Source organism: Pteropus alecto, unplaced genomic scaffold, assembly GCF_000325575.1.
Source record: "Pteropus alecto unplaced genomic scaffold, ASM32557v1 scaffold59, whole genome shotgun sequence".
Taxonomy (NCBI): Eukaryota; Metazoa; Chordata; class Mammalia; order Chiroptera; family Pteropodidae; genus Pteropus; species Pteropus alecto.
The window spans coordinates 3,087,097-3,095,425 of record NW_006443292.1 but is presented as its reverse complement, the minus strand read 5'-3'; the positions used below and the strand labels follow the sequence as shown (position 1 = coordinate 3,095,425).

Here is an 8,329-nt window from a genome sequence, read left to right as displayed (position 1 = left end):
GACTCCATTCATTGGATTTGCATTCATTCTTTCATTTAGGTAATATTTACTTTCCATAACCTTTTATCGTAAAGATATACATCCTCAGCATAAAGAATATCAGCAGCAGGAAAATATATAAAGAAATAAAATTACTCTTTTCTTCACCATGTCCCATTTCTCAGAGGTACCGTTCATGAGGGTATGCTGTATACACTTTAAGACATTTTTGATGCGTAAAAAATATGTTATAGTACATAATAAAGTATATACGTATGCACTTGTTAAAAATGGGAGCATACGACGCATGTTTTTCTGCAACTTTTAAACTTCTTTTTCACATAATTATATCACGGACATGTTTCCATATCTTATTAACTAATATGCTCCGGCAATATTAAACGCATATGTATATGTTTTATATATATTTTTGCATATGCAGCAATTTATAGTTTGCATGGTATGGATGTGGATTTTATCATTCCTCCGTCCATGGGCATTTTATGTAGATTGCGGTTTTCATTGCTGAAAACAGTGCACTCACGCCAACACATCTGTAGGATAAATACCTAGAGGGCAATTGCTGGGCCTTTCCATTTATGTTTATTGAGTAACTACTATGTATAAAGTACTGGAAGGACTATGAAATAACAAGATACAGTCTGTCGCAAGTAAAGAGATGGTACCTCCTCTCACGAAACTTTGTAGTTTAGGTAGCAAGAAATATACACGAATAAAATTTTCAAGTAGAAAATCATGCAAAAATACAGAGAAACTGCACGGGAGGATAAAAACACCTTGACTTTCTAACCCCGCCTGTGCAGAGTCATAAATGACTTAGAGATGGGCGTCTCAGTGGAAATGCGTTGAAAATTTCTGAATAAAGTTGGTTGTCGCGGTTAATACGAAGGCATTGAAATGAGGGGACGCAGGAGGTGACTTGTTTATTGAAAGAGGCACAGAAATGTCCAGAAAACATAATTGGTTTTGGACTCGTAGAAGTATCTATATTTGTGAAGGGGAGGATAGTGTCAGTTCGCTAGATGATATAATACTGAAAAGACTTTTGTTTGAAAGACCTTTTCTCAATGTGTGATGTAAACAAGGATTTTTTTGGGACTCAAGGCCAACTTGCCTTCGTTTTCACCTTCATATATATGTGGGCTCAGCTACAGGTAGCCTTTTCTTGAATCTGGATCATTTTGATAAATCGCGTATTTGTTGTTAGTATAAAAGGTGAAGAATGAACGTTTCTTTTTTTTTCTTTTTCTTTTTTTTTTCAATGATAATTTCAGTACATTTTCCTAGAGAAGTTTCTCCATAACCTTCATCAGTCTTAGTTAAGATATCATCCCCCCTTGGAATCTTAAAATAGGATGCAGGTTTCTGGGTTTTAAAAAAATCTATTTAAGTATGAAAATATTCATGCGAAGATGAAGGTTATAAGCCATGTGCTTTAGCATCTTTCTCTTTCAGGTGAGACAGTTGGTGGGAAAAGATTCGAATTCTTCTTATTTCGAGTGTGGTATTTGGCAAAAACGCCTTCAGTGAAATCTTAGAATCCCATTTCCTCCATTTGGCTTCACGTTTTTGAGGTCACTTCACCTAGTGTGTCCCTTTGGTCTGTGATGTCTTCGCCAGGCATCCAGGAGGCTCTCGGGAGCCTGTCGGTCCTGGCTTCGTGGACCACTTCTGGAAGTACCACGGGCTGACGCCAGCCATGCGAGGCCCCTGCAGCTTTTCTGAGCGGAGGTCTCCCCCTGTAAGTCCCCAGAGCTGCATCCCTACTGGCGACAGGGGCAAGAAGAAAACGAAGCGCTATTTGTAAAAGATACAAAGCCCCCTTTTTAGAGACAGGTGTGGTTCAAAGCCCTGCCAGCAGTTTTTGAGGTAGAAAGAATTTTAATAGCGATGGACACGTAGAAAGAAACCCTCTGGAAATGGAACGGTCGACTTGTTCATTGATTATCAGAAATATAACAAATTTTGATGCGGTTGGTTTTCCACTAGATTTTCACTATTATAGTGAAACATGCCCTAGAGTTATTTTTGAAATTGTGATTTATTATTACGGATAGTAACTGAATCTGGGTGGTGTGGTCACGGGTCAGGACACTGTCGGCTTCGAACCAAGTAGAAGTAAGATATAGTCCCACCTCTGCCACTCACCATGTTTGAAACCAGGCACAGGTGAAGATCTTTCTGTGCCTCAGTTTCCCCGTCTGTAAAATAAGACCCATCGAACCTCTCGTATAGGTTACTAGGAGTAATAAATGAGACGATTTCTAGAATGTACTTATTTAGCACTGTGCTCAAAAGTTATCATAATTCATACTAGTAATAATTCATGTCATGTCTTTTTACATATATTTTATTTATTTATTATTTTTTAAAAATTTTTTTAGGCGAGGCAACCCTTGGTTGACCTCATAGATTGCAAGGGCCTTGACAGCTTACAATCCCTTATATTTTTTTTATTTTTTTGCGCCTACAGCACCTGATCTTACTAGGTGGTCTCCCATCCAAGTACTAACCAGGCCTGACCCTGCTTAGCTTCCAAGATCAGACGGGATCGGGCTTGTTCAGGGTGACATGGCCATAGACTACGTCATGTCTTAAATAGCAATTACATGATTACTAGTATTAATTATATTCCAGAATTAGGAAGCTTTAAACAAATTATTATTGTTTGCTTGTAATAAACTTCACTTCATCCACAGTGTTTAGAAAATGAGATTTAATCCTTACTTGGGCCAATAGGTAGGCATCCTGTATACCAATGGATAACTACTTTTAAAAGTCATTTAATTGAATACGCTCATCATTCGACATCTCTCTCTTGATGTTCTAACCCTTAAATCGTTCTAACCCTTAAATCCTGTTTCTGAAGCAGTTCTGTTACTTGAGGCCTTGAACTTTAGAGAGACTGACCCAAGCCTGGCTCTTGGTAAGCACTTAATAAATACACACTATTTTTATTATCGTAAGCGCCTGTGTATCTGGTGTGATAGCCTTTTGACTTCCCCCTGCTGATGCTCCTTGCGGGTACCCATAAGCCTCTTGTCACACGCGTGCTCTGTCTGCACCAGGGGATAATGGTTCGTGGTGCGTGTGAGCATCTAGCATAGCATTTGGCACATAGTAGGTTCTCAGTTAATCGAATTTCCTTCTTTCGCTTTGAAGTGGTGGTGTCGGCTCCTCTTCAATTACGGAACGTAGTGATCTACATTCTCCGTCAGTTCTGTGATCCTTCTGCATTTTACCACCTCTAATTAAGAAATCAGAAGCCAGGGACAGTACAAAAGCACCAGGCCAGCAAGAGCTGCACCCAGCAATGGCCTCGTGGTGGCTGGGGACAGAAAAATGCATGATGTGGGGGCAGCGGGTACCGCTAGGCAGCTGAGGGGGATCCCGGGGTAGACTTCTTATTTTTTTGATTGTATCTCAGATTTACTGTATCTATTTATTAGAAGGTAAATTAGTGAATCGTTATCGAGAAAGTATAGAAGCGGAAAATAGAGACATATCGAGAAAACGTATGCTCCACCTTAAACAACGAGTTGCGTCAGTTCAGCTGGCTGTTGAGTAGTTTCCCAAACCATAGAAAGAAAGCGGGTGTTGAGAGTCCACATGTGGGAAGTATACTTGGAGTCCGTGAACGGGTAACAGAGAAACGAATGTATGAGAGCGAGCCAGACCATGTCCAACACAAGACGGGTACAGCGAAACCACAACACCGGGGTGACCGGGAGAGGATGAGAGTCACCCTTAGTCTGTGCTCACCCCACTGCAGGGCAGCACGTCGATCACAGCGCTCGGGGGAGGCGGAGTGTCTGCCCGGTCCTCCTGCTTGGGTAGACCAGCAGCCCTTCTATCAATTTGGTCTCCATCATGTTAATACTCCCTTGGGCGTTGTGGATGTTTAGCCGGACTGTGAAAATAGAGATGGGAGACTGTCTAAACTATGGATCAGGAGAACGAAAAAGGGTTGGTGAAGAAGGAAGTAGAGAGATAGGTAAAAGAAAGTGGGCGTGTCCTCCCCAGGTATCAAAGACCAGTTCAGAACGTGACTGGCTCTGCTTTGAGCTCCCGCCTTCATTCGTTAGTGACGCCACCAAAGGAAAGCAATCTCCTTTTCGTGCTTTTTACGATTCTTTTAAAATTACTGCTTCCCGTGTCCTGTTCTAGCCCCCCGAGCCTGCTCTCTTCCGGTTTCTTCTGTCCCTGTGACCCTCCCCTCTGCTGGATGTCCCTGCACGCTCCCACGCCTTGCCTCCCTCGTCCTGCTGCGCCCGCCTTCTGCCCCGCCTGCCACATTCAGCCCGTGCCCGTCCCCAGAGGAAGGGTGGCCGCCGCCACTGTGAAAGTACAAGAGGGCCACCCAGCCGCTTTTTAATTCTCTGGCTTTAAGAATGTGACTGTCTGGCCGCGGGAAGGGTGGGCAAAGGCTTTGGGAGGAAACAGTGACAGTTGCAGCCAGCCCCCCAATGCCAGCAGGAGGGAAATGTTAGCCTGCCATTTCTGGGAGCTGCAGAGCATATGGAGAGAGCCAGAACTGTCGTCAGCAGCCCAGATCCGGGCTGTGCCGTCCCGACGGCTCCATTGTGGCTTTTTAAAGCAAGCATTTTAGTAAATTCTCTTACCTGCAGTCATCAGGGGAGAAGCCTCAAATACAGGTCATATATAGTAGTAGTGTTTCATATTCCTAAATATATGTTTGGGTATCATCATTAAACACAGGCTTCTCTGCCATTGTGTGAATGTATCATATGATTTATCTGACAGAAACCTGTTTTTCGGACACTTGGTTTGTATCCATTTTTTCAAATCGATTCTAAACGATGCTATAGTGGACATCCTTTATATACATTTTTGTATAGTTTGTTCATTACTTGGTTAGATCGGAATTGCTAGACTGAGGAATGCATATATTTCTAAGGCTGTTGATACATAATGCCATCCTGGACCCTAGAAAACTTATACTAATGAATATATTCACCAGCTATGTGACTATGAAACTGAGATACAGTATCTCATTTATGTGAATGTGTATTGGTATTTTTGCATAGGAAAATATTCAGACAGCTAAACACCACAGTGTTAAGCCTGGTTATTTCTGGGTACTAGGATTTTAGGGATTTATTTTTGTTGGGGGAGAAAGGTCTAAATTCTTTTCTATTTTTCTACGATGAACACTTACTACTTGTGTAATTAAAAACAATTCTGTAGTTCTCTCTAAGACTGGATATCTATAAGAGAAAAAAATATCTGAATTAATGCTAATTAATTGATTCATACTTTTTTTCACTTCTTTATAGTCTGTTGGACTGTTAAATTGCATCCTTTCACAGAGCTAGCCCGGGGCTACACCAGAGACTAGAATTCGAGTCTGTTCTTCGCTCTTTGCTTATTAAGCATTTTTTCTATACTCTTCCTTCTACTATTAAAAAAGAAAATCTAAATGCTTTTATTTATTTCATCTGATATTTTTAAGTACTTATCCAAGCTAATGGTAGTTTAAGCCCGTTTCCCATTTGCCCCGAGAATATTCGCCGTAGCGTTTACCCCGAGATGATTCAGAGATGACAGTCCTAACCTCACCCCCAAAGTTTGCCATGAAATATCTCGCTTTTATTATTATTTTCGCATCGCTCTAGTATAGCGGTAGTCTTTGGAAACAGATGACATCGTTCGATTTATAGCATTCTGATTTTCCTGGTGCCACCATGCGATACACAGAGCCTTCAGTCTGTTTGAAGAATTTTGCTAGAGATGTTGAAAATTGGAGAAATACCAACACTAATAGTGAATTCTTCGATGCACGGAGTTTCTAAACCTTTGAAAAGTAGATGCCTCAAACCAGGCTCTATTTTCCTGCAAACTTTACAAGTGACATTAGCGTCCGTTATATTTACTATATCTTCATTTGATCAAAAAATACAGCAGGATCCTGGAAATACACGTCTTTCCTCTTAATGAGTCGTTGAGCTGGCCTATGAGAAGGCGGGCCACTGGGCATCTTGACCTTAGGTCAAGTCCCTATGACTCGAGAGGAATACTGACTTTGGTGAGGAGAGGGGCCTAGTGGTCGACCTGACTTTTGACAACGTGACATGTGCCTACCTGGGTAATGAGACAGACTGTACTTGGATAGGCTTTGGTCTCCACCTCTCTCTGTCTCTGTCTCTCTATGTATAGTATAAACATGTATAAATGTGGTACATATAAATAGATAAATATGATATATTTATATATGAACAAATATATAAGATTAATACATTACATATAATGTGCTATATATAAATGTAGTATGGTATAAATAATAATAAAAACAATTAAAATAAATATACATTATATGTGTCTGTGTGGGTATATATATATATTTATTTATGCCTGTGTGGGTATATATATATACCCACACATACACATACAGAGAGAGTTTTCGATCTATATAGCTTCTCTTAGTATAGCAGCTTCCTGAAAATCGATGTAAAATACGACAATCAGAAGCAAAATGAAAGGCTTCCTTTCTTGTAGTTGATGCAGGTTGGAAAACAATGTTACTTCGATGTTTTGAAAAGATTGCCCTTTTTTTTTTTTTGGAAAAATAAGCAGGAGCTGCACCAGATCCTTAGATTTGAAGGCTCCTCATCGTCGTCTGCACTTGCTGGGTCACCCTGTGCCTGGTTTTTTTTTGGAAAAATAAGCAGGAGCTCCACCAGATCCTTAGATTTGAAGGCTCCTCATCATCGTCTGCACTTGCTGGGTCACCCTGTGCCTGGATGCATGGGATCACCTCCGAGAGAACAGCAGAGTCGCCGTGCAAGGGGGTTCATCTCTCATTGTCTTCCCTAACGCTCTAGTGACCGCTCAAGTGCGCCTTGCTTTGGCTTTGGCGAATCTGACTTTTTACTCACTATGTTCATTTAAAAAAAATGTGGCCTCTGCAATTTCCCAGGCCAGGCGCAACATGACGTCTACTGTGAAGGACCGAGTGGCGTGTAGGATGACTGTCTCCCATCCCGGGAGGCTTTCCGCCCTGCTGCCATTTGCAGCCTGCGCACATCAGTGAGGTCCCCCGCTCCAGAAAGAAACGGACACGTAACTAACCGGTGATAACAGCCCTGTACATTGCACAGAGGAGCTCCGGGGTGCTCCCCAGCTGGTGCATTTAGTGTTATTTACTGAGTTTTTCGCTGGAATAGGATGAGTGCAGACAGTTCCAGATGCTCCACTGTGCTCCTTCCTGTCTGGCCTGCAGCCTTCCTAGATCGGGTCCGCCCCGAGATCAGAAGCGAACTGACCATCAGCACATTCTCGCTGAGCGTCTGCCCGTTCGATGCACGCCCGGTGTGAGGAAGCGTGCTGAGCACAGGCGGGAGGCGTGGATGTGCGCGGCTGGGCCGCGCCCGAAGAGTCACCCAGGAGGGAGTCAGCTGTACCGAGAACTAGACCGCCAGTCAGTGAGTGATTAGTTAAGTCGCTAGGCTGAGGGACTTGGCCAGACTCGTCAGGAGAGAAGCCTACGATGAGGAATGTGAGAAGGAAATGTATGCTTTTGAACTTGGCCTTCAAAGGCCAACCACGGGGTAAGAACATTTCAGGCACAGGATTGAGATGTAGGCTGCAAAAACCTCACTCCGTGGCAGGGCAGGTAGGTAGGTAGGTGACCGATGGCCCTGGTTTGCCTGACACTGAGTGGTTTTCTGAGTCACGTAGGATCGCAGTGCGGAAACCAGCTAAACCCAGGAAAACTGGGACACGTCGGTCACCCTGCATGAAGGCCAGACTGGACGGAATCATGGTCCCAGTACAAATAAAGGGGGGCTGGAGATAGCCCCACGTGGAGCTTGCAGTCTAGCTGGTGAATTAATGAAGACAAGTAAGCACAGAACGGTTTCAGCATTAAAAAGGAACACTCACCGTCGAGCAGGCTTAGTGTCACTTTGTGCTTGGCACACAGTCGGAACATGGGCCAGGTGCTCTTGGTGAGCCGGAATGAATTACAGGAGGAGGATGGATGTTGACAAGCTAGAGGCATTGGGAAGCTAGCATTTCCAGAAGGATGTCACGTGGTCGACCAGGCCCATGAGATTCTCAGAAAGAGACGGGGTTCCACCGGGTTCTCAGTTTGGGAAACAGCCTATGCTGTCTCTTCTTCATGGAGATTCACAGTTAACGCTAACACACTGCAGGCTCGGCGAAGTCCTGGAAAAGTAAAACTGAGCACGCATCGTCTCTGACACAAAAGGCCACAAAGCTTTGTTGCCGTTCGTTTGGAGAAGGGTCAAGGCAGGAAGCCAGGACATTTATTAAAAGTTTTTTTAGAAGAAGGATTCTTTGGAAAATG

The 8,329-nt window shown here is 43.1% G+C and overlaps 1 pseudogene; it reads right to left on the bottom strand.

The window, feature by feature from the left end:
* Positions 1–2,464: 2,464 nt before the first annotated feature.
* LOC112472810 lies at positions 2,465–2,583 on the bottom strand (annotated as a pseudogene).
* Positions 2,584–8,329: the final 5,746 nt, after the last annotated feature.